Source organism: Pseudophryne corroboree, chromosome 9 (genome assembly GCF_028390025.1).
Source record: "Pseudophryne corroboree isolate aPseCor3 chromosome 9, aPseCor3.hap2, whole genome shotgun sequence".
In the NCBI taxonomy this organism is placed as follows: domain Eukaryota; kingdom Metazoa; phylum Chordata; class Amphibia; order Anura; family Myobatrachidae; genus Pseudophryne; species Pseudophryne corroboree.
The window spans coordinates 216,997,204-217,025,141 of record NC_086452.1 but is presented as its reverse complement, the minus strand read 5'-3'; positions in this window follow the sequence as shown (position 1 = coordinate 217,025,141).

Genomic DNA, 27,938 nt, shown 5'->3' with positions numbered 1-27,938 from the left:
AACTGTGAAGGAATGTTAGTTCAAAAAGAAAGTTGTATCTGTAGGCTCTGTAACAAAGAAATGCCAATCTAGTTTTAATATCCATATGGACCGGCATCCATTGAGTGACTATCACTCCTTAGTGGGTAACGTATTAAACAAGACCGATTGTTGGGTATGCTCTCAAGTACCTCAGGGTCACAGCAAATCAGGGCTAGTACCATTTCCTTTAACGTTAGGGGAGGTACTTGAGCTAAGTGGTGGGAGACCGGTGGACCGGAGGTTTAACATCTCCAGCCCTCCTAGTTTGAAGCTCCACCAATACCATGTGGATAGGTCCCTCTTATGTTTTAATATCCCCAATCCCCGTAAGCCGGGAAATTGGGAAGTGTCATGGAGCAACCTTACCATGACCTTTTCACACAGAGCAGATAGAATGCCTACAGATACAGAGCTGGTACGCCACATAGCCAGTAGAGGAAAATCTTTCCGGTATCGATATACCTTAGGAAATAGGATTACTAGAGTTGGAGAGGTATCACCAGGATACTGTGCACATATCATACAAACTGATACGTGCATTAGGCAGATGGAAGAATTAGGGTCAGGAGATTTCACCTGGAAGGTTTGTAACATGGTCATGTCCTTCTCCGTCCCATATGTTCTCCCCGATGATGCATATTTCATATGCGGGAGAAAGGCGTACAAGTGGCTTGCCCCAAACTCTGAAGGATTGTGTTATATTGGAAAAGTATTGCCTGAAGTGATGACTGTAACACAGGACAAAATGAAAGACATACACCGTGGTGCCCAAGCTCCTTATACTCACACTCATTACGAACACCGGGTTAAAAGACAACTGTCAGAAAGGTTAGAGCATCCGGCCTCTGATCTTATCCATGAATCCACCGGGATTCAGGTTCTGGTAGCGTTAGATTTCACTCGTACCGCTCGAGGAGTGATGAATTATAAATACATTTCCGCACTCGCCAATTTGTTAGATAATATCACTGAAATGTATGATGACACGTTTAGATACACTGGAAGAGAACTTCAAGCTTACAAAACAGAACTAGTTCAGCATAGGATGGTTCTTAATTACCTTACAGCAGTAACAGGCGGATATTGTGTTACATTGGCAACACAGTACGGCATAAAGTGTTGCACGTATATCACAAATAGCACCGAGGATCCGGTAGAGGTCATAGACCAAAAGATGGACGATATTCTGCAATTAAAGTGGGAATTTCGTCGAAAACACAATCTCACCCTTGCTGCTGTAGGTAATGAGCTGACTGGTTGGGTGTCATGGTTGAACCCGCGAAATTGGTTCTCCGGTTTGGGAGAATGGGCTCAAGGAGTCATAATGGATGTTGGAAAGTTTCTACTATGTATCTTGGGTGTCGTTATATCGATTGGATTGATATTTAGATGCGGGCAGGCTTTAATGAGGTGCAAACAAAGTACAAAAGTGATGAGCTTGAGGAGTGAGGAAACCGTAATTAACCTGGATTTGATTTATGACCCAATGATAGAAACCAGAATGTGATGAAAATGCGATTATACGGTCCGTTTCTTTCACCTGTTTTTCTGCTTTTCTCCAAGATACAAAGACCCCTTGGACGAGGAAGTTGACGAGACGGTATACAGACAAGACAACAGACAAGCACCAAAGAAGAAGATTTGACAACTTTAAATATGGACACTTGATGAACTTTGCCATGGATCCCCAGTTTCCCTAGTATTTTTAAACTTACGCTAGCCCAACATTTTTGTAAATCTGATGGCTCAGACAAAGCTATTTGCTCATGCCCAAGGAGCAATACAGCGCAAAGAAGACGACTCTCAACAGATACCGAACACAACTTCAACAACAGATGTACATTTCCCTGACATAGAATATCATTGCATTTTTCGTAAGTGTTCTTTATCTTCATCTCTACAACCCTCAGGTAATAACACACATAGACGATAGGGAATACAGGCACAGATATCAGCAACCACATACCTCCCCCATTCATGTATCATCAACTAAAATGTGCATCCCCATTTTGTTACAACTATAGCCGAAATGAGCTCGGTAGAGTTTGACAGCCCATCCACAGACCCTTAGTACGGGATAAGAAGGAATTCAAATGTATACTTCGCAATACCTCGAAGCTTGATTTACCACACGTACGGCACGATGATACATGACCCTCCAAACATGGACTCATACACACATGCTTCTACTCTCTCACTAGGTCATACCCTTTTCACACCTACTCCTCTCTTCTTCCTTACCCCACCATGGAAATCAATTAACCCCTGACTTACATTTTTCTCCTTAAACGTTTTGTGGCAGTTATTATTGACTGCCAAAGGGTGGACTGTCGAAGTCAGAAAAATGTCTCTATGCACGTTGCCATATTTGCACCTCATTCATGTCCGCGCTGCGCAGGCGTACGCTCTCCCGTACGTACACATACTCACAGCAGCGTGCACTCACAGGCGCGGTATGCGTATTTACGGTAGAGTTTACGTAGTCGTAGCGTGCGACTCATTCGTTACATATTTTCACAATTAATGTAGTTTATAGATTATGGTCCCTTTGATAGATTCTGAAAGTTTGGTTAATATAGAATGTCCCTGAACGGAGGAATCCCTCTTTGTATTGTGCGAAGGGTCTAACAGGAGTCAGACAGTGGTGTTTGGTACCTATCGGAAGAGTATTTAAATAGCAATATTCCGGTGTTGGTTTGGAGCAGATTAATTGCTCGTGCGAATAGTTATGGACATAAGAAGTTATGTCCATTTATTTATTATTATTTGTCCTTACTTAGTCATGCATCTGAACAGTTGGAGACAGGCATCAGTAGGTCTCAAATGTCTCTTTGACCTCAGAGATCCCCCAAACAATAGTTTGCATGTTAAGAGGGCCTCATATCTATACATGCATAAGGTAAACACAGGAATAGTAATTGAAGATCAATTGTACTCCAAATCAGTATCTTTCCCGCAGACGGAGTACAATAGTCTTTAATTACACTGAGCTTTTGAGACTCAATGAGGAAGGCCAACACCTGTGTTTACAAATGGGGCTGGATTTGTATACAGGAGAATGAGGGCTGAGATGTCATTGTCTCAACTGAAAGTGGACATCATGAATATAGAACAAAGCCCAGAGACAGGATTCTGTTTTGTATTCGCCAAACAATAGCTTCTCACTAGACAGGAATGTGTTGGTCATCACCCATTGTGTTACATAACCAAGGCCACTGATGCAGCTGGCTCACATGCTGGGAGGGACACACACTTCCGGTGGTTGACACACCCCCACAGCTGGAATGCAGGTATGATATACCCACTGGAGATCACAGGGCTGACTCTCTCACTCAGAACTAAGCTAGCATCAAGCAGCATGGCGGCTACATCCCCAGGACAGAATTCCTTCCCAAAGGCTAAGTATAGAATCACATGGCTATAGAAGGAAATATAGACATATTGCTTTCTGGTTTAAATAGGATATTGTAACTTGGCTGGGATGATTGTTGGGCGTTTGTGTTGGTGCCCTGTGGAATCTGTGATGGTAGCTGGGATCTTGTTAATCATAAATACCACCATGCAGTACTTTTGAATATGTGCTGGTAGCAATGGCAGGCTGATACTTGTGAGTACCTGGTGGTCTGGTCTTGTGATAACTCATATGCTCTGGTTATAGAGATACTGTGTTTGCTTGAAATTGTGAAAGGTGATTTAGATTGTTTGGAATTGTAAAATCAGAACATATGCATTGTTTTGAGGCTTGGACATTTTGGAATCAATTGGAGTTTTTCCCAAAATGGAGTCTAGCTTCTGCCCCATGCGGCATTGTAGGGACGATTGTGTAGCTGGGTGTTGTGTATATAGGGACAGGCAGCATAGGTAAGCTCAAGTACTTTCTAAACAAAGATTCTCAGCATTTATTAACTGCGCAGCGATTGTTCCTCACATGTGTAAGCTTCGCTGCAACCATATTGTCTTTTAATGTTATTGTGAGCCAATTTCTCTCATCTCTCTCCGTCTCTCCGTCTCTCTCTCTCTCTCTCTCTCTCTCCTCTTTTCTCTTATATCTCTCATAGTATTATAGTATTGTACTGTATTGCATTTAGGTCAGTGTAGTATTGTCTTTTTGTATTTATTGTTTAGATCTGTGGTTAGGAAGTCTCTGTTATATTGTAGTGTATCATTTGTACTGTTACCCCCTTTTTACAAGTATATTAGATATAATACAGTTAATAGGCCTTGGAACCTAAACCAGTATCTGTGTATTTTCTATAGTGTTAAGTGTTCACTTGAGCGTCGGTGACGCTCAAGCAGCTTTGTAGATAGTCAGGTTACACAAGGTTGCACTTACACCCTGTACTCACATTAAGGTATTCTGTGTATTTCATTGGTATAAGGTTTTAACATAAAGGTATAGTGTTGTAAGCGTCTGCATCGCTGGTGACCTCCTCGTGGTCTCGAGCGTAAGCTACGCTACAGCGAATCATTCCCCTAGACATAACCAATAACGTGTCCTGTGATCACTGGGCCGCGAGCGAACGTGACGCTTGAGCGTCTCGCCTACGGCTGAGCGATCGCTACGCAGATAGCGTACCATCACGGTACTTCTTAAGTAAACAGCGTACAGTGTTCTTAGCTTCATAAAGGGTTGTTTATACGACAAAGGAATTTAGTATTGTCAGTTGTTATATGAAACACAAAACTAATGTCGGAATCTTGAAAACATGGCATGTATGTTGCATTTTAAGGTAATTAATTGTGTTTTAACACTTACAAAATACACATAATTTGTACACAAATTCTACACATGTGGGACAATTTCTACACATGTGGGACATGGGCAATACACATGTATTTGCTAATAAAACACATGTGTGCTGCTTGTCAGTGTAACCTAATTTGCTAAAGTTTAACATCAAAACATTTCCTGGGAGTGTAAATGTACATACCATCTATGAGAGTGCTACAGCTACAATTGCAGTGTTGATGTGTTAGCATGTCAATCAGCTGTGTTCTATTGCCAATGATTAGCTAGCTACGCCCTGTCAGGCACCTTTAGTAAGTGTTTGCTAGCTGTGCGCAGCCCTAAACCTACTCCTGTGCTGCGAACGCCTGGTGTGTACCGGCAACGAGAAGCTTTGCAGCGGTGCGAAACCCCCACCTGCTAACCTTAGCACACTCCCTCACATGACACCCACCTTCACGCCCCTTTTAGCTAGCTAGCGAGGTCATTCCCCCGCACCGCCTTCAACTCGCTTCTTTGTCATTGCGTGGCTGCGAACACAAAAAGCGTTTTTATTTCTGCACATTTGTCGTACGGCTGACTTTGCACATGTGCATTCAGTGCTTTGTGTGCGTGCATTTGGCTAAACTCCGCTGCTTGCTATGTGAAGATTTGCTGTGATCAACTTGGAATGACCCCCATACTTACCAGTCCCAGAAGCTGATGATCGCTGCTCCGGCGTGGGCTGCCGGTCATTGGGTCCTCCTGTGCACTGCTGTGACCCCAGGTGCAGTAAAGTGATGATGCAAAATGGCAGCTCACTGTACAGCCCATTCAGGTCACAGCTGCGCACAGGATCCGATACCCGGCAGCCCTGCAGGAGCACCGGTTCTTGAGACTGGTAAGTATATTTAACATGTGGGGGGGCGGCGTTAGTTGCAACAGGGGGGGGGGGGGGGGGCAAAACTGGTGGTACATACACAGCAGGACATTGGAGTATTTTTTATGAAAAATACCCCGATAATGCTGTGGAGTAACATTGCAAGCTCTGTTCCTGCATGCGATTATTGATACATCTATGCTATGTAATCAATACATTTCTGCAAAAAATAACCTGAGTTCCAGCAATAACAATAACCCCCCTTCCCCCTGTCACAATTACCCACCGCCCGCACCGAAACACCCACCGTTAATTATACTTACTAGTCCCAGGAACCAGGAATCAGTGCTCCTGTAGGGCTTCCGGGCATCGGATCCTATGCATTGGTGTGACTCCCGGTGCTGTAAAGTAAGCTGCCATTTTGCAGCATCTCTTTACTGCACTGGAAGTCACAGCAGCGCGTATCGTATCATGCTGCTATAACATTTCCAGCTTCGCCTCATTAACAAGGCGAAGCAGGAAGGAACATGTCTGCCGAAGCATGCTCCCCCTCCGGTGATGTCCCCCGAGCACACAGCACTTTAGCTCAGTACTGAAGCGCTGTGTCTCCCTGTCCCGGACGGCTCCTCTGCGCATTCACACGAGATTCCACACGCAGACAGGTGTCAGCGATGCTAACAGGTGCTGCTTGGTTGGTGCTTTATCTCTCTCCAAACTTTGATAAACATGGGCCTTCATCTTTCTCCACATTATCACTCTCCAAGCTTTGATAAATCTATTCCATAATTTTTTTAATCAGCAGTTGATTTTATTACTATTTATTCATGGGCCCTATTCAGACCTGATCGCTGTTGTACGTTTTCGCACAGCGGGCGATTATCGAACTACTGCACATGCCTATGCACCACAATGCACAGGTGCATCGCCAAACAGTGTCAGGGTGGTGCGAAAATTTTGATCGCACGGATGTTCGCAAGGTAATTAACGGGAAGAGGACGTTTGGGGGTGGTAACTGGATGTTTTCTGGGAGTCTCTGGAAAAACGCAGGTGTTCCCAAGCGTTTTCAGAGTGTGTGTGTAACGTCTGCTCCGGACCCGATCAGCCTGATTTCTTCGCACTGGAGGAGTAAGTTGAGCTACTCACAGACTGCACACATTGCACAGAATGGAAAAAAACATTTGATGGTGAGTGTGACGCGAACGGTTTTGCAGCTGTCCGCTGACTAAGGGGAATTTTTGCACAGGGTAAACATGCAATCGCACACTTGCATGGGGCAAATTTTTACTCCCACTGGGTGGTGACTATCTGATCGCAGATCTGAATTAGCGATCAGGTCTGAATTAGGCCCCATGTCCACCATCTCAAAAACCATTAATATAGATGTGGCTTTGTCAAGGTCCAAAATGACTGGCTTCCATGTAGGGGAGGCATTTGATATGCGGCTGTTGGAATCCTGGCGCTCAGCATACCGGCCCCAGAATCCCGACAGCCGGCATACCGACAGCTATTCTCCCTCTTGGGGTGTCCACGACACCCCTGGAGGGAGAATAAATAGCGCGGCACACATAACGCACCACCGTGCCAGCAGCGTGGTGAGCGCAGCATGGCGAGCACAGCATGGCAAGCACAGCATGGCAAGCACAGCGAGCCCGTAAGGGGCTCTTTTGCGCTTGCCCCGCTGTCAGCATGCCGGCAGTTGGGATCCTAGCGCTGGTATGCTGGGTGCCGGGATCCCGACAGCCGGCATAATGTACTAGACCCCCCATGTCCACTAACAAATACTGTGTAAGTAAGTTTAGGCAGAGGCTGACCAGATGAAATCAACAATCCTACAGTGCTCATCCTCCACCACCACTAGCATTAACCTCAAAAACTGAAACACTGCTGTTTATGCTGTTTCTTGGGAGTCATACTTGGTTTGGGGAAACCTAAAGCCAGCTATCCCTCTTCTTCCTTATAGTAAAGCATTTAAACACTGCCAGTCTCTTATTTAAAAATGTTCTCTACAAGCTGAGTCCAATCAAAATCACCTTATGAGCTAAGTGCATAACTACTGTAGCTTCCTGTAACAATTTAATTAAAAGTTTTAAAGCTGTCAAATAAAGCAACAACCCACAGTGGCTTCCTCATACCCTTTTCACACAAAAAAAGGCAAATTCCCGGATAAAGAAGTTCTACCTGGTAATTTGCAGATAAACACGGGTCCTTTTTCTGGTGAAATGGTCAACCCGGGTTGAACTTCCCGGGACTTCGACCTAGGAATTTACATGGGTTGGAGTCCTGGAAATTTTGACCCTGGTTTCACACAGACAAAATACCCATGTTGATCCGCAAATTACCGGGTAGAAATTCTTGAACTGGTAATTTGCTTGTCTGTGTGAAAGGGGGTCAAGCAGGGACCGGCAAAACTACTGAAATGCCGGGTACAAGCCGTGATTTTCAGTCATTTCTATCTGAAAATAAGAATTTACTCACCGGTAATTCTATTTCTCGTAGTCCGTAGTGGATGCTGGGCACTCCGTAAGGACCATGGGGAATAGCGGGCTCCGAAGGAGGCTGGGCACTCTAGAAAGATCTTAGACTACCTGGTGTGCACTGGCTCCTCCCACTATGACCCTCCTCCAAGCCTCAGTTAGGTACTGTGCCCGGACGAGCGTACACAATAAGGAAGGATTTTGAATCCCGGGTAAGACTCATACCAGCCACACCAATCACACCGTACAACTCGTGATATGAAACACAGTTAACAGTATGAAACAATAGAGCCTCTCAACAGATGGCTCAACAATAACCCGATTTAGTTAACAATAACTATGTACAAGTAATGCAGATAAACCGCACTTGGGATGGGCGCCCAGCATCCACTACGGACTACGAGAAATAGAATTACCGGTGAGTAAATTCTTATTTTCTCTAACGTCCTAGTGGATGCTGGGAACTCCGTAAGGACCATGGGGATTATACCAAAGCTCCCAAACGGGCGGGAGAGTGCGGATGACTCTGCAGCACCGAATGAGAGAACTCCAGGTCCTCCTCAGCCAGGGTATCAAATTTGTAGAATTTTGCAAACGTGTTTGTTTGCCCCTGACCAAGTAGCTGCTCGGCAAAGTTGTAAAGCCGAGACCCCTCGGGCAGCCGCCCAAGATGAGCCCACCTTCCTTGTGGAATGGGCATTGACAGATTTTGGCTGTGGCAGGCCTGCCACAGTATGTGCAAGCTGAATTGTACTACAAATCCAACGAGCAATAGTCTGCTTAGAAGCAGGAGCACCCAGCTTGTTGGGTGCATATAGGATAAACAGCGAGTCAGATTTTCTGACTCCAGCCGTCCTGGAAACATATATTTTCAGGGCCCTGACAACGTCTAGCAACTTGGAGTCCTCCAAATCCTTAGTAGCCGCAGGCACCAAATAGGCTGGTTCAGGTGAAACGCTGACACCACCTTAGGGAGAAACTGGGGACGAGTCCTCAATTCTGCCCTATCCATATGGAAAATCAAATAAGGGCTTTTACAAGACAAAGCCGCCAATTCTGATACTCGCCTGGCAGAAGCCAAGGCCAATAACATAACAACCTTACATGTGAGATATTTCAGATCCACGGTTTTTAGTGGTTCAAACCAATGTGATTTTAAGAAAACTCAACACCACGTTGAGATCCCAAGGTGCCACAGGAGGCACAAACGGGGGCTGACTATGCAGCACTCCTTTTATAAATGTCTGAACTTCAGGTACTGAAGCAAGTTCTTTTTTGAAAGAAAATCGACAGAGCCGAGATCTGTACCTTAATGGAACCCAATTTAAGGCCCATAGTCACTCCTGCTTGCAGGAAATGCAGAAATCGACCTAGTTGAAATTCCTCTGTTGGGGCCCTTTCGGCCTCACACCATGCAACATATTTTCGCCATATGCGGTGACAATGAGTTGCTGTAACCTCTTTCCTGGCTTTAGTAAGCGTAGGAATTACTTCCTCCGGAATGCCCTTTTCCTTCAGGATCCGGCGTTCAACCGCCATGCCGTCAAACGCAGCCGCGGTAAGTCTTGGAACAGACAGGGCCCCTGCTGCCGCAGGTCCTGACTAAGTGGCAGAGGCCATGGGTCCTCTGATATAAATTCTTGAAGTTCTGGGTACCTGTTATGCACACCAGTGCCTGCAGGAAAGTACTAGTGTCAGAACTGTTATGCACTCCAGTGTCTGCAGGAATGTACTGGTGTTTGAACTGTTATGCAAAACAAATGGACTCACAGACAAACTGGGGAATATGACATAACGTACACAGAAGGTGATAGGGTAACAAAATACACACACAGTGAACAGAGAAGCCCAGAGGCTAAGGAACTGGGTATCTCCCTTGTATTAGAACTGCTCAGATGTAAAAAGCAAGATGTTGTGTTTTAATACGTAGAGAACCCGAAATGCTGTTGCTAAGGGCAACAGCAAAACCCTAAAGGGTTACCAACGGGTGTGGCAGTAAACTCCTTGGTCAGAGATGGAATGATAGACACAAGGAGAGCCTCCACAATCCTGATTCTCACTTGCAGTGCACAGGTTTAAGCTTACTGCCACTAAACTGGTTCCTGACACCTAGCACAGTGAGACAGGATTAGACAGGCAAGTGTTAGAATACAGCCGCAAACTTGCTAAGTTCACAGAGTAATAACAGAACCCCAGCAAGCTAAACGACTGACTCCAGTCTTACTGCTAGGTCTGGATTGGCAGAGTGTAATACCAAATCCCCAGGCCTATTTGCAGTAAGCAACAAACAAATACAAAGCTACACAGTACTGGCTAACTTTCATGAACTGACTAACCAACAGAGATTCAGCAGCATCTGCTTACCCTGAAAAGAGGCCTTATAAAGCAGGTGCTGTCCACGCCCCACTCAGACCTCACAGACTGTGAGCACAAAAACCAGCACCGGATCCCCTGCCGTGCACAGAGCCTATAACCACTGCACAGCAAAAGACCCGAACCGGAGTATCAGCTGCGCTCAGGTTACTCCACTAGCACTTGTCTCCCGGTTGCCATGACGACGTGGCAGCACAGGGCAGGAGACCCTAACAGTACCCCCCCTCTGACGAGGGGTCAAAGAACCCCTACCCCGGGTTTATCGGGGAACTGCGAGAAGAAAGAGCGTATCAGTCTGGGGGCATGAAGATCACAACTGCGCACCCACGACCGCTCCTCCGGGCCATACCCCTTCCAGTGCACCAAAAATGACAGCCGACCCCGAACCACCTTGGAGTCAAGAATCCTTTCAACAACAAACTCCCTCTGGCCACGTATCAGAAGAGGGGAAGGTCTTCCACTGGAAGAAGGATTACTAATCGCCCGTTTTAAAAGGGAACAATGAAATGTTTTATTGATACCCAAAGAACGGGGCAGATCTAACTGAAATGCCACCGGATTGATAACCCTGGTGATCTTATAAGGGCCGATGAACCGGGGCCCTAACTTATGAGATGGCTGTCTCAACTTCAAATTCTTGGTAGACAACCAGACGAAGTCTCCTAATTTGAAGCTGCAGGGTCTTTTCCGCTTATCAAAAACCCTTTTGGTCACTAATGACACAGACACAAGGGCTTTCTTCACTTTCCGCCAAATACCTCTAAGGACCGAAACCACAGAGGAACCACCAGGCGTGGAGTCCAGGGGGTCAAAAGAATTGGCCTTAGGATGATGCCCATACACACAAAGGAAGGGAGAGATCCCTGTAGCAGAGTGAGCCGCGTTGTTATAGGCAAACTCCGCCATGGACAGATGAGCAACCCAGTCAGTCTGACACTTGGAGACATAACACCTGAGGAACTGCTCCAAGGACTGGTTCACCCTTTCAGTCTGCCCATTAGACTGCGGATGGTAGCCTGACGACAAGCTGACAGAAATCTGGAGATCGGAACAAAATGCCCTCCAGAATTTGGCCACAAACTGGGATCCGCGGTCAGAGACCACATCAAGTGGCAACCCGTGGAGACGCACAACATGCAGCATAAATAATTCAGACAGGCGTCTGGCTGATGGCAGCCCAACCAGTGGAACGAAGTGCGCCATCTTCGAAAACCTGTCAACGACAACCCAGATGGCTGTCATCCCCGAGGATTTGGGCAAGTCCACCACAAAATCCATTGAAATGTGGGTCCATGGCTTAGATGGGATAGAGAGTGGATGTAATGGGCCAACAGGAACCCCTCTAGGAGTCTTATTTCGGGCACAGATGTCACATGCCCGAACCCACTGATCCACATCCTTAGCCACCGAGGGCCACCACACCGCCCTAGATAGCAACTCCCGAGTTCTGGCAATACCCGGGTGACCTGCCGACTTCTTGGCATGGAATTCCAGGAACACTCGCTGTCTTAACCTAGGAGGCACAAACAAAAGACCTACTGGAAGGTCTGGAGGAGCCTGCTCCTGTGCTCTAAGGACTAATGATAAGAGGTCCTGGGTAATGCCCACTTTAATACATGATGGGGAAACAATGGGCAACGGCTCCTCGGTGGTCTCCTGGATTGGAGCAAAACTCCGCGAGAGCGCATCAGCCTTGATGTTTTTTGACCCAGGGCGATATGTTATCAAAAAATTAAAGCGAGCAAAAAACAAAGCCCATCGTGCCTGCCTGGCATTGAGACGCTTCGCTGACTCTAAATATGCCAGATTCTTATGGTCAGTGAGAATTGAGACCACAAACTTAGCCCCCTCAAGCCAGTGTCTCCACTCCTCGAGTGCATCCTTAATAGCCAACAATTCCCGGTTACCCACGTCATAATTCATCTCGGCAGGCGAAAATTTACGGGAAAAGTAAGCACAGGGATGAAGGCGATTATCAGACACTCCCATCTGAGAAAGCACTGCCCCAATACCCATCTCAGAGGCATCCACCTCCACCACAAAAGGACGCTCTGGATCTGGGTGTCGCAGCACCTTGGCCGAAACAAATGCCCTTTTGAGACGGGCAAAAGCCGCTTTAGCCTCACAAGACCAGTGAGCAACATCCGCCCCTTTCTTAGTGAGTGCCACCAAGGGCGCCACTATAGACGAAAATCCAGCGATAAATCGTCTATAAAAATTCGCAAAGCCCAGGAAACGCTGAAGCGCCTTCAAACTAGTGGGCTGCACCCAATCCAGGACTGCCTGTACCTTGGAACCCTCCATTTGGAAACCTTCTGGGGAGATAATATATCCTAGAAATGCGATTTGCTGAACTTCAAATTCGCACTTCTCCAGCTTCGCCCCAAGCCGGTGGTCTCTGAGTTTCTGGAGGACTAAGCGTACATGCTTCCGATGTTCCTCCAGGGAATGGGAGAAGATTAGGATGTCATCTAAGTATACAACTAAGAATCTATCCAAATATTCCCTGAGCACATCATTCATGAAATCCTGGAAGACTGCCGGGGCATTACAGAGCCCAAAAGGCATCACCAAATATTCATAATGCCCTGAGTGGGTATTAAAGGCAGTCTTCCATTCATCCCCCTCTCTTATTCGGATTAGATTGTACGCACCGCGTAGGTCAATCTTAGAAAAAATGGTGGCAGTACGAAGCTGGTCAAACAAGACCGAAATGAGAGGCAGTGGGTATGAGTTTTTAATCGTGATACGGTTCAATTCCCTGAAGTCGATGCAGGGTCGCAACGAACCGTCCTTTTTACCCACGAAGAAGAACCCCGACCCAACTGGAGACTGTGAAGGTCTGATAAATCCCTTAGCCAAGTTCTCCTGAATGTACTCTGCCATAGCCTGAGTCTCAGGACGTGACAGGGAGTACAACCTGCTCTTGGGAAGCTTAGCATTTGGCAACAAATCAATGGCACAGTCATAGGGGCGATGGGGAGGTAGTACCTCTGCAACTCTTTTGGAGAACACGTCCGCAAAATCTGCATAACACCCTGGCAATCCTGGCAAACTTAGCTGCGAGAGCCTGACTGGAAGGCTCAAGCAACTCCTGAAACAATCAGTACCCCAACTAAGAATCTCCCCAGAGACCCAGTCAAATTGAGGATTGTGGGCCCTTAACCAGGGTAACCCCAACACCAATGGGGCAAAAGTACAGACAGTCACATAAAAGGACAATTTTTCAGAGTGTGTGGCTCCAATAAACAAAGAAATCTGGCTAGTGCAAGAGGTAATTTTACCTTGGGATAATGGTTCCCCGTTTAACCCACAAATCTCAATTTCCGATGCCAAGGGTACTAAGGGAACAGAGTGCTTTAGGGCGAATTGGCGGTCCATAAAAACCCCGTCGGCCCCACTGTCCACAAAGGCCTCAGTCTTGACAGTTTGACCGAGGATCTTCAAGGTCACCGGAATGATAAAAGTCTTCTTGGGAAATTCTGACTTCTGGCCTGACAGGATATTTCCCATCACCCTCAGGCCCTGAAGTTTTCCGGCTTTTCTGGGCATGATACTACCACATGACCTTTATTCCCACAGTACAAACACAACCCCTGCTGTCTCCTCCGCGTCTTCTCACGCGAGGAGAGGCGGATAGCCCCAATCTGCATAGGCTCTTCAGAAAATTCCTCAGAGTCTGAGGTTCCCTTGGGAAGGAAGGAAATCTCAGTCTCCCTTTCAAGCCTACGCTCTCTCAGCCGTCTATCCACCCGGATGGATAACTGCATGAGCTGATCCAAGCTATCAGGCAAGGGATATTGTACCAGTTGGTCCTTTATCTGGTTAGAAAGACCTCTTCGGTACTGGTGTCTCAGGGCTGGGTCATTCCACTGGGTATCATGGGCCAACCTCCGAAACTCCGTACAGTAAACCTCAACTGGCCTTCGCCCTTGCTTAAGGATCGAAATCTGAGCCTCGGCTGAGGCCGTCTTGTCAGGGTCATCATACAACATGCCCAGTGCCGTAAAAAAAGCATCAACACTTTTAAGCGACGGACAGTCAGGCTGCAACCCATATGCCCAGACCTGTGGGTCTCCTTGTAGCAAGGAAATCACTATGCCCACCCGCTGAATCTCCGACCCAGAAGACTGAGGCCTAAGCCGGAAGTATAGCTTGCAGCTCTCCTTGAAACAAAAGAACTGCGAGCGATCTCCAGAAAAACGATCCGGGAGATTTACTTTCGGCTCCTTAACCCCTGCAGGTGCTGCTGCTGCGGGAGCTCCGCCAGCAGCCTGGGAGGTGTGCATTTTAATGGACAAATCATTAAATTGCCGAGTCAGGACCTGCACCTGATCGACCACCTGTTGCAACGTATTTTGAGGGGTATGCTCCATATTCCCACAAAATTTCAACAGGAGTATTAGGCTGCTGAATATGTTATGCACACCAGTGCCTGCAGGAAAGTACTAGTGTCAGAACTGTTATGCACTCCAGTGTCTGCAGGAATGTACTGGTGTTTGAACTGTTATGCAAAACAAATGGACTCACAGACAAACTGGGGAATATGACATAACGTACACAGAAGGTGATAGGGTAACAAAATACACACACAGTGAACAGAGAAGCCCAGAGGCTAAGGAACTGGGTATCTCCCTTGTATTAGAACTGCTCAGATGTAAAAAGCAAGATGTTGTGTTTTAATACGTAGAGAACCCGAAATGCTGTTGCTAAGGGCAACAGCAAAACCCTAAAGGGTTACCAACGGGTGTGGCAGTAAACTCCTTGGTCAGAGATGGAATGATAGACACAAGGAGAGCCTCCACAATCCTGATTCTCACTTGCAGTGCACAGGTTTAAGCTTACTGCCACTAAACTGGTTCCTGACACCTAGCACAGTGAGACAGGATTAGACAGGCAAGTGTTAGAATACAGCCGCAAACTTGCTAAGTTCACAGAGTAATAACAGAACCCCAGCAAGCTAAACGACTGACTCCAGTCTTACTGCTAGGTCTGGATTGGCAGAGTGTAATACCAAATCCCCAGGCCTATTTGCAGTAAGCAACAAACAAATACAAAGCTACACAGTACTGGCTAACTTTCATGAACTGACTAACCAACAGAGATTCAGCAGCATCTGCTTACCCTGAAAAGAGGCCTTATAAAGCAGGTGCTGTCCACGCCCCACTCAGACCTCACAGACTGTGAGCACAAAAACCAGCACCGGATCCCCTGCCGTGCACAGAGCCTATAACCACTGCACAGCAAAAGACCCGAACCGGAGTATCAGCTGCGCTCAGGTTACTCCACTAGCACTTGTCTCCCGGTTGCCATGACGACGTGGCAGCACAGGGCAGGAGACCCTAACAGTACCAAGTTCTTCTTGGCCATCCACGAGTATCGTTCTTACTCCTCGCCTTCTTATTATTCTCAGTACCTTTGGTATGAGAGGCAGAGGGGAGAACACCTAAACCGACTGGTACACCCACGGTGTTACCAGAGCGTCCATAGCTATCGCCTGAGGGTCCCTTGACCTGGAGCAATATCTTTTATAGCTTTTTGTTAAGGCGGGACGCCATCATGTCCACCTGTGGCCTTTCCCAATGGTGTACAATCCTATTGGAAGACTTCTGGAGGAAGTCCCCATTCTCCCGGGTGGAGGTCGTGTCTGTTGAGAAGATCTGCTTCCCAGTTGTCCACACCGGGAATGAACACTGCTGACAGTGCTAACACATGATTTTCCGCCTATCGGAGAATCCTTGTGGCTTCTGCCATCGCCATCCTGCTTTTTGTGCCGCCCTGTTGATTACATGGGACGACTGCCGTGATGTTGTCTGATTGGATCAGTACCGGCTGGTTTTGAAGCAGAGGCCTTGCTGGCCTCAGGGCATTGTAAATGGCCCTCAGATCCAGAATATTTATGTGTAGGGAAATAACCTGACTTGACCAAAGTCCCTGGAAGTTTCTTCCCTATGTGACTGCCCCCCAGCCTCAAAGGCTGGAATCCATGGTCACTAGGACCTAGTCCTGTATGCCGAACCTGCGGCCCTCTTGAAGATGGGCACTCTGCAGCCACCACAGTAGAGATACCCTGGTCCTTGAAGACAGGGTTATCAGCCTATGCATCGGAAGATGCGATCCGGACCACTTGTCCAACAGGTCCCTCTGAAAAGTTCTTGTATGGAACCTGCCTAATGGGATTGCTTCGTAAGAAGCTACCATTTTTCCCAGGACTCGCGTGCAATGATGCACCGCTACCTATTTTGGTTTCAGGAGGTCTCTGACTAGAGATGACAACTCCTTGGCTTTCTCCTCCGGGAGAAACACTATTTCTGGTTTATGTCCAGAACCATCCCCAGGAACAGTAGACGTGTCATAGGAACCAGCTGTGACTTTGGACTGTTTAGAATCCACCTATGCTGTTGTAGCACTTTCCAAAATAGTGCTACCCCGACTACCAACTGCTCCTTGGACCTCGCCCTTATAACGAGATTGTCCAAATACGGGATAATTACAACTCCCTTTTTTTTTTGAAGGAGTATCATCATTTCGTCCATTACCTTGATAAAACACCCTCGGTGCCATGTACAGTCCAAACGGCAGTGTCTGGACTTGGTAATGGTAATCCTGTACCACAAATCTGAGGTACTCCTGGCGAGGATGGTAAATGGGGACATGCAGGTAAGCATCCTTGATGTCCCGGGATACCATGTAATCCCCCTCGTCCAGGCTTGCAATAACCGCCCTGAGCGATTCCATCTTGAACTTGAATTTTTTTATGTTCAAGGATTTTAATATAAAATGGGTCACACCGAACCATGCGGTTTCGGTACCCCAACCCGTGTGGAATAGTAACCCCGTCCTTGTTGAAGTAGGGGCACCTTGAGTATTACCTGCTGGGAATACCGCTTATTAATTGCCTCTAGCACAGCCTCCCTGCCTGAGGGAGTTGTCAGCAAGGCATATTTTAGGAAACGGCTGGGGGGAGACATCTCTAATTCCAGCTTGTACCCCTGAAATACTACTTGGAAGAAACAGGGATCCACCTGTGAGCGAGCCCACTAATTGCTGAAATTTTTGAGGCGGCCCCCCACCGTACCTGGCTACACCTGTGGAGCACCCGCGTCATGGTGTGTACTCACAGGAGGCGGGGGAAGAATCTTGATTCTGGGAACAGGCTGACTGGTGCAGCTTTTTCCCTCTACCCTTGTCTCTGTACAGAAAGGAAGCGCCATTTGACCCGCTTGCTTTTCTGAAGCCGAAAGGACTGTACCTTTTTCTGTGAGGAAACCTGAGGTAAAATTATTTCTTCCCAGCAGTTGCTGTGGATACGAGGTCCCAGAGACCATCCCCAAATAATTCCTCACCCTTATAAGGCTCTCTATGCGCTTTTTAAGTCAGCATCACCTGTCCAGTGACAGGTCTCTAATACCCTCCTGACAGAATGGACATTACATTTATTTTGGATGCCAGCCGGCAAAATATCCCTCTGTGCATCCCCCATATATAAGACAACGTCTTTAATATGTTTTTATGTTTGCCAACTATTATCCCTGTTTGACAGGGTCACCAACCACGCTGCAGCAGCACTATCTGCAGGTCTCAGTCTAGTACCTGAGTGTGTAAATACAGACTTCAGGATAGCCTCCTGTTTTTTATCAACAGGTACCTATTAAAGTGGCCGTATCCTAAGACGGCAGTGCCACCTTTTTTGACAAACGTGTGAGCGCCTTATCCACCCTAGGGGATATCTCCCAGCGTAACTTATCCTCCTGGCGGGAAAGGGTACGCCATCAGTAACTTTTTATAAATTACCAGTTTCTTAACGGGGGAACCCACGGTTTTCACACACTTCATTTATTCATCTGATGGGGGAACAAAACACTGCCTGTTTTTTCTCCCCAAACCTAAAACCCATTTATAGAGGTTAAAATAAGAATTTACTTACCGATAATTCTATTTCTCGGAGTCCGTAGTGGATGCTGGGGTTCCTGAAAGGACCATGGGAAATAGCGGCTCCGCAGGAGACAGGGCACAAAAAGTAAAGCTTTAGGATCAGGTGGTGTGCACTGGCTCCTCCCCCTATGACCCTCCTCCAAGCCTCAGTTAGGATACTGTGCCCGGACGAGCGTACACAATAAGGAAGGATTTTGAATCCCGGGTAAGACTCATACCAGCCACACCAATCACACTGTACAACCTGTGATCTGAACCCAGTTAACAGTATGATAACAGCGGAGCCTCTGAAAAGATGGCTCACAACAATAATAACCCGATTTTTGTAACTATGTACAAGTAATGCAGATAATCCGCACTTGGGATGGGCGCCCAGCATCCACTACGGACTCCGAGAAATAGAATTATCGGTAAGTAAATTCTTATTTTCTCTATCGTCCTAGTGGATGCTGGGGTTCCTGAAAGGACCATGGGGATTATACCAAAGCTCCCAAACGGGCGGGAGAGTGCGGATGACTCTGCAGCACCGAATGAGAGAACTCCAGGTCCTCCTTAGCCAGGGTATCAAATTTGTAGGATTTTACAAACGTGTTTGCCCCTGACTAAATAGCCGCTCGGCAAAGTTGTAAAGCCGAGACCCCTCGGGCAGCCGCCCAAGATGAGCCCACCTTCCTTGTGGAATGGGCATTTACATATTTTGGCTGTGGCAGGCCTGCCACAGAATGTGCAAGCTGAATTGTATTACACATCCAACTAGCAATAGTCTGCTTAGAAGCAAGAGCACCCAGTTTGTTGGGTGCATACAGGATAACAGCAAGTCAGTTTTCCTGACTCCAGCCGTCCTGGAACCTATACTTTCAGGGCCCTGACAACATCCAGCAACTTGGAGTCCTCCAAGTCCCTAGTAGGCGCAAGGCACCACAATAAGCTGGTTCAGGTGAAACACTGACACCACCTTAGGGAGAGAACTGGGGACGAGTCCGCAGCTCTGCCCTGTCCGAATGGACAAATAGATATGGGCTTTTTTGAGAAAAAACCCACCAATTTGACACTCGCCTGGCCCAGGCCAGAGCCAAGAGCATGGTCACTTTTCATGTGAGATGCTTCAAATCCACAGATTTGACTGGTTTTAAACCAATGTGATTTGAGGAATCCCAGAACTACGTTGAGATCCCACAGTGCCACTGGAGGCACAAAAGGGGGTTGTATATGCAATACTCCCTTGACAAACTTCTGGACTTCAGGAACTGAAGCCAATTCTTTCTGAAAGAAAATCGACAGGGCCGAAATTTGAACCTTAATGGGCCCCAATTTGAGGCCCATAGACACTCCTGTTTGCAGGAAATGCAGGAATCGACCGAGTTGAAATTTCTTCGTGGGGCCTTCCTGGCCTCACACCACGCAACATATTTTCGCCACATGTGGTGATAATGTTGTGCGGTCACCTCCTTCCTGGCTTTGACCAGGGTAGGAATGACCTCTTCCGGAATGCCTTTTTCCCTTAGGATCCGGCGTTCCACCGCCATGCCGTCAAACGCAGCTGCGGTAAGTCTTGGAACAGACATGGTACTTGCTGAAGCAAGTCCCTTCTTAGCGGCAGAGGCCATAAGTCCTCTGTGAGCATCTCTTGAAGTTCCGGGTACCAAGTCCTTCTTGGCCAATCCGGAGCCATGAGTATAGTTCTTACTCCTCTACGTCTTATAATTCTCAGTACCTTAGGTATGAGAAGCAGAGGAGGGAACACATACACCGACTGGTACACCCACGGTGTTACCAGAACGTCCACAGCTATTGCCTGAGGGTCTCTTGACCTGGCGCAATACCTGTCCCGTTTTTTGTTCAGACGGGACGCCATCATGTCCACCTTTGGTATTTCCCAACGGTTCACAATCATGTGGAAAAACTTCCCGATGAAGTTTCCACTCTCCCGGGTGGAGGTCGTGCCTGCTGAGGAAGTCTGCTTCCTAGTTTCCACTCCCGGAATGAAACACTGCTGACAGTGCTATCACATGATTTTCCGCCCAGCGAAAAGTCCTTGCAGTTTTTGCCATTGCCCTCCTGCTTCTTGTGCCGCCCTGTCTGTTTACGTGGGCGACTGCCGTGATGTTTTTCCCACTGGATCAATACCGGCTGACCTTGAAGCAGAGGTCTTGCTAAGCTTAGAGCATTATAAATTTACCCTTAGCTCCAGTATATTTATGTGGAGAAAAGTCTCCAGACTTGATCACACTCCCTGGAAATTTTTTCCTTGTGTGACTGCTCCCCAGCCTCTCGGGCTGGCCTCCGTGGTCACCAGCATCCAATCCTGAATGCCGAATCTGTGGCCCTCTAGAAGATGAGCACTCTGTAACCACCACAGGAGAGACACCCTTGTCCTTGGATATAGGGTTATCCGCTGATGCATCTGAAGATGCGATCCAGACCATTTGTCCAGCAGATCCCACTGAAAAGTTCTTGCGTGAAATCTGCCGAATGGAATTGCTTCGTAGGAAGCCACCATTTTTACCAGGACCCTTGTGCAATGATGCACTGACACTTTTCCTGGTTTTAGGAGGTTCTTGACTAGCTCGGATAACTCCCTGGCTTTCTCTTCCGGGAGAAACACCTTTTTCTGGACTGTGTCCAGAATCATCCCTAGGCACAGCAGACGTGTCGTCAGGATCAGCTGCGATTTTGGAATATTTAGAATCCATCCGTGCTGTTGTAGCAGTATCCGAGATAGTGCTACTCCGACCTCCAACTGTTCCCTGGACTTTGCCCTTATCAGGAGATCGTCCAAGTAAGGGGTAATTAAGACGCCTTTTCTTCGAAGAAGAATCATCATTTCGGCCATTACCTTGGTAAAGACCCGGGGTGCCGTGGACAATCCAAACGGCAGCGTCTGAAACTGACAGTGACAGTTCTATACCACGAACCTGAGGTACCCTTAGTGAGAAGGGCAAATTTGGGACATGGAGGTAAGCATCCCTGATGTCCCGGGACACTATATAGTCCCCTTCTTCCTGGTTCGTTATCACTGCTCTGAGTGACTCCATCTTGATTTGAACCTTTGTAAGTGTTCAAATTTTTTTTTTTTTTTTTTTTTTTTTTAGATTTAGAATAGGTCTCACCTAGCCTTCTGGCTTCAGTACCACAATATAGTGTGGAATAATACCCCTTTCCTTGTTGTAGGAGGGGTCATTTGATTATCACCTGCTGGGAATACAGCTTGTGAATTTTTTCCCATACTGCCTCCTTGTCGGAGGGATACCTTAGTAAAGCAGACTTCAGGAGCCTGCGAGGGGGAAACGTTTCGACATTCCAATCTGTACCCCTGGGATACTACTTGTAGGATCCAGGGGTCCTGTACGGTCCCAGCGTCATGCTGAGAGCTTGGCAGAAGCGGTGGAAGGCTTCTGTTCCTGGGAATGGGCTGCCTGCTGCAGTCTTCTTCACTTTCCTCTATCCCTGGGCAAATATGACTCTTATAGGGACGAAAGGACTGAGGCTGAAAAGACGGTGTCTTTTTCTGCAGAGATGTGACTTAGGGTAAAAACGGTGGATTTTCCAGCAGTTGCCGTGGCCACCAGGTCCGATGGACCGACCCCAAATAACTCCTCTTCCTTTATACGGCAATACACCTTTGTGCCGTTTGGAATCTGCATCACCTGACCACTGTCGTGTCCATAAACATCTTCTGGCAGATATGGACATCGCACTTACTCTTGATGCCAGAGTGCAAATATCCCTCTGTGCATCTCGCATATATAGAAATGCATCCTTTAAATGCTCTATAGTCAATAAAATACTGTCCCTGTCAAGGGTATCAATATTTTTAGTCAGGGAATCCGACCAAGCCACCCCAGCTCTGCACATCCAGGCTGAGGCGATCGCTGGTCGCAGTATAACACCAGTATGTGTGTATATACTTTTATATGATATTTTCCAGCCTCATGTCAGCTGGCTCCTTGAGGACGGCCCTATCTATAGACGGTACCGCCACTTGTTTTGATAAGCGTGTGAGCGCCTTATCCACCCTAAGGGGTGTTTCCCAACGCGCCCTAACTTCTGGCGGGAAAGGGTATACCGCCAATAATTTTCTATCGGGGGGAACCCACGCATCATCACACACTTCATTTAATTTATCTGATTCAGGAAAAACTACAGGTAGTTTTTTCACATCCCACATAATACCCTCTTTTGTGGTACTTGTAGTATCAGAAATATGTAACACCTCCTTCATTGCCCTTAACGTGTGGCCCTAATAAGGAATACGTTTGTTTATTCACCGTCGACACTGGATTCAGTGTCCGTGTCTGTGTCTGTGTCGACCGACTAAGGTAAACGGGCGTTTTAAAACCCCTGACGGTGTTTTTGAGACGTCTGGACCGGTACTAATTGTTTGTCGGCCGTCTCATGTCGTCAACCGACCTTGCAGCATGTTGACATTATCACGTAATTCCCTAAATAAGCCATCCATTCCGGTGTCGACTCCCTAGAGAGTGACATCACCATTACAGGCAATTGCTCCGCCTCCTCACCAACATCGTCCTCATACATGTCGACACACACGTACCGACACACAGCACACACACAGGGAATGCTCTGATAGAGGACAGGACCCACTAGCCCTTTGGAGAGACAGAGGGAGAGTTTGCCAGCACACACCAAAAAACGCTATAATTATATAGGGACAACCTTATATAAGTGTTTTCCCTTATAGCATCTTTTTATATATTTCTAACGCCAAATTAGTGCCCCCCCCTCTCTGTTTTAACCCTGTTTCTGTAGTGCAGTGCAGGGGAGAGCCTGGGAGCCTTCCCTCCAGCCTTTCTGTGAGGGAAAATGGCGCTGTGTGCTGAGGAGATAGGCCCCGCCCCTTTTTCGGCGGGCTCGTCTCCCGCTCTTCAACGGATTCTGGCAGGGGTTAAATATCTCCATATAGCCCCCGGAGGTTATATGTGAGGTATTTTTTGCCAAAAAATAGGTTTACATTGCCTCCCAGGGCGCCCCCCTCCCAGCGCCCTGCACCCTCAGTGACTGCCGTGTGAAGTGTGCTGAGAGCAATGGCGCACAGCTGCAGTGCTGTGCGCTACCTTAAGAAGACTGAGGAGTCTTCTGCCGCCGATTCTGGACCTTCTTCTCTTTTCAGCATCTGCAAGGGGGCCGGCGGCGAGGCTCCGGTGACCATCCAGGCTGTACCTGTGATCGTCCCTCTGGAGCTAATGTCCAGTAGCCAAAGAAGCCAATCCATCCTGCACGCAGGTGAGTTCACTTCTTCTCCCCTAAGTCCCTCGTTGCAGTGATCCTGTTGCCAGCAGGACTCACTGTAAAATAAAAAACCTAAGCTAAACTTTTCTAAGCAGCTCTTTAGGAGAGCCACCTAGATTGCACCCTTCTCGGCCGGGCACAAAAATCTAACTGAGGCTTGGAGGAGGGTCATAGGGGGAGGAGCCAGTGCACACCACCTGATCCTAAAGCTTTACTTTTTGTGCCCTGTCTCCTGCGGAGCCGCTATTCCCCATGGTCCTTTCAGGAACCCCAGCATCCACTAGGACGATAGAGAAAGTCAGAAATGTATAACACATTTTTTATTGCCGGGATCAAGTCACGGATTGGATTGTGTATATGTCTCCACCTTGTCGACACTGGAGTCAGACTCCGTGTCGACATCTGTGTCTGCCATCTGAGAGAGCGGGCGTTTTTGAGCCCCTGATGGCCTTTGAGACGCCTGGGCAGGCGCGGGCTGCGAAGCCGGCTGTCCCACAGCTGTTACGTCATCCACCCTTTTATGTAAGGAGTTGACACTGTCGGTTAATACCTTTTACCTCTCTATCCACTCTGGTGTCGGCCCCACAGGGGGCGACATCACATATATCGGCCTCTGTTCCGTCACCATATAAGCCTCCTCATTCAACATGTCGACACAGCCGTACCGACACACCGCAGACACACAGGGAATGCTCTAAACGAGGACAGGACCCACAAAAGCCCTTTGGGGGGACAGAGTGAGAGTATGCCAGCACACACCAGAGCGCTATATACTGCAGGGACTAACTGAGTTATGTCCCCTATAGCTTTATATCTATATATATAATGTATACTGCGCCTAAATTTAGTGCCCCCTCTCTCTTTTTTTAACCCTTGTAGACTGCAGGGGAGAGCCAGGGAGCTTCCCTCCAACGGAGCTGTGAGGGAAAATGGCGCCAGTGTGCTGAGGAGATAGGCTCCGCCCCTTTTTTGCGGCCTATTCTCCCGTTTTTTATGGACTTCTGGCAGGGGTATTTACCTCATATATAGCCCCTGGGGCTATATATTGAGGTATTTTTGCCAGCCAAGGTGTTTTTATTGCTGCCTCAGAGCGCCCCCCCCCCCCAGCGCTCTGCACCCTCAGTGACCGGAGTGTGAAGTGTGTATGAGGAGCAATGGCGCACAGCTGCAGTGCTGTGCGCTACCTTGGTGAAGACTGAGTCTTCATGCCGCCGATTTTCCGGACCATCTTCTTGCTTCTGGCTCTGTAAGGGGGACGGCGGCGCGGCTCCGGGACCGAACATCAAGGCTGGGCCTGCGGTCGATCCCTCTGGAGCTAATGGTGTCCAGTAGCCTAAGAAGCCCAATCCGGCTGCAAGCAGGCGAGTTCGCTTCTTCTCCCCTTAGTCCCTCGCTGCAGTGAGCCTGTTGCCAGCAGGTCTCACTGAAAAGAACAAATTCTAAGACTATAACTTTCTAAGAGCTCAGGAGAGCCCCTAGTGTGCATCCAACCTCGGCCGGGCACGAAATCTAACTGAGGCTTGGAGGAGGGTCATAGTGGGAGGAGCCAGTGCACACCAGGTAGTCTAAGATCTTTCTAGAGTGCCCAGCCTCCTTCGGAGCCCGCTATTCCCCATGGTCCTTACGGAGTGCCCAGCATCCACTAGGACGTTAGAGAAAAGGGTATTAGTGATTCATGCATGGAGTGGTGAAGATTTGCAATGAATGCAGTGTTCCTCCAGTGTGATACACCTATCACAACACTGCTTCCACCTGGGTTATTGCTGAGTTAACCCAGGTCATGGCTCGGTGTGAAAGGGTCTAAAAAAAAATAACCCAGATCCAGTTACCTGGGAATCCAACCTGGGTAGCTTGCATCCAACCCAGGTCCCATTCACAGCATAGGGAGAGACGCATTCCCGGATGTCACCTCCAAGCGACAGCAGACCAGTTCCACTGCACCCATGTGCAGCGTAAACAGCGCCGACCCGGAAATTACCCAGGTCAGAGCTGTGGTCTAAAAGGGGTCTGTCCCTGGTCTGACCTGGATTGGTGTAGTGTAAAAGGGGTATAGCAAAGGTCCAACAGGCAAATACAAAGGCTGCAGTGAGGTGTTATCCATCTCTGCCTTTGCTCGTATTAGCCATCCCCACTTCACAGGTTAATAAACCAGCTGGGGTTGTAAGGGGAATTACAGTGTGGATATATGGCAATGATATGTAGATCTCAGCAGAGCCGGCCCTACCCAATATGATGCCCTAGGCAAGATTTTGGCTGGTGCCCCCTAGCACCAACGCTAGTCACCTCTGACCCTGCACCCCTTTCCCAGCACCATCACCCCTCACCTATAGCAGTCCTTATTTTGGTTTTACAACCCCCTGTAATTTAAATAAGAACAGTGTGCACATTCGGCGCACAGCCCAAAAAGGTATGTGTTCTTGCTGGGAAGGGGCATGGCCACACAATAGTACCCCCAATTCAAATTATGCCACACAGTACTACAACTTTGTTCGCAATTTATCATGCGATGGTGTCCCTTATTCACATTACATCACACAGTAGTACCACTTTACCTTATATACGTTAATCCTCTCGGTAGTGCCCCTCATTCACATAACATCATACTGAATTGCTCCTTATTCACATTACACCACACCATATTGCTCTTTATTCTCATTACACCACGCCATATTGCTTCTTATTCACATTACGCCACACCATATTGCTCTTTATTCACATTAGACCACAGAGTAGTGCCCTTACGATACGTTAAGCCACACAGTAGAGCACCTTATACACACAATGCCACACATTAGTAATGCATTTATACACATAATACCACACAGTAATGCCCCTTACACATATGACACACATTATTAATGTCCTTATAAACATAATGCACCTTACACATTATGCCAACCCTTATTAATGCCCTTATACACAAAATGTCACTTACACATATGCCGTACATTATTAATGCCCTTATAGAGATAATGACACGCATAATGTCCCTTACACATGTCACACATTATTAATACCCCTATACACATAATGACACACATAGTGCCCTTTACACATTTGCTGCACATTATTAATGCATTTATACACATGAAACGCATAATGACTCTTACATATATGCTGAACACTATTGCACAACCAACCCACTCACACACACACACACACACACACACACACACACACACACACACACACACACACACAGCACTCACACGGCCGCTAACACTGGGACCTCTGCCTCTACTTGGATACAGATGTGTCCTCATAAATCTTCCCTCCATACACCATGCAGCAGTAGATGCCTGGCGCGAGTCATCTGGTAGCTCTGATAACGTTGGGTGCCTATTTTTTATGAAAATGCACCTTATTTGCATTGCTATGTGGCTAGGGTGCACAAGCAGCTTCTCCTGATTAAGATGATATGTGGCATGCCTATATACTGTGTGTGACTGTGACTGTATCTGTATACAAAATGCTACACACAGAATATAGGCATGCCGCATATCATTGTAATCAGCAGAAGCTGCTTATACCCCTAGGCATACCAGATGCCCTACGCAATTGCCTAGTTTGCCTATGCCTAGGGCCGGCTCTGGATCTCAGTGAGGCCAGATTACTAATAACTAATACTGAGCACTGAGCACTGATTTCTCCTATGCAACCACTCCAATATAGCCTCTCTCATTGTAGCTAAAGCTATTATTGTCTGTTGTTTCTCATAATAGTATGCATACTGTATTATTTCTGACAATTCAACAGTACTTTATACCATTTCACATATACTTGTTGTATATATATTTAATTGCAGTGAACAGCATACCATGGCTGATGACTAAGCGAATGGTCAGACCTCAGTATGAAAGATTAATTAAGCTTAAGATATTCGAGTTACCTACAAAACTATATGCTTTATGGTATCCGGTTTATAGATCTACACTAAAAAGGTCTACAGTCAGTAGGTCGACCACTGACGGTAGACATGCATTAGGTGGACAGGGTCAAAAGGTCGACATGTAAAAGATAGACAGCTCAACAAGGTCAACAGAGTAAAAATGTCAAAATGACAATGGTCGATACACATATGGTTGACGCAAGTTTGTGTGTGTTTTTTTCAACTTTTTCATACTTTACCATCCACGTGAACTAATATTGGGACAGCAACCTCGCCTGAAGCATGGCAAATGAAGAGGGCCATGCGAGGAGATGTGGTACACTAATTGGGCTTGCTTGTTGCAAAAAAGTGACAAAACACCCAAACAAGGCTCCAAACCCCACCCACCGGCATATTTCTATGGATGGTCTA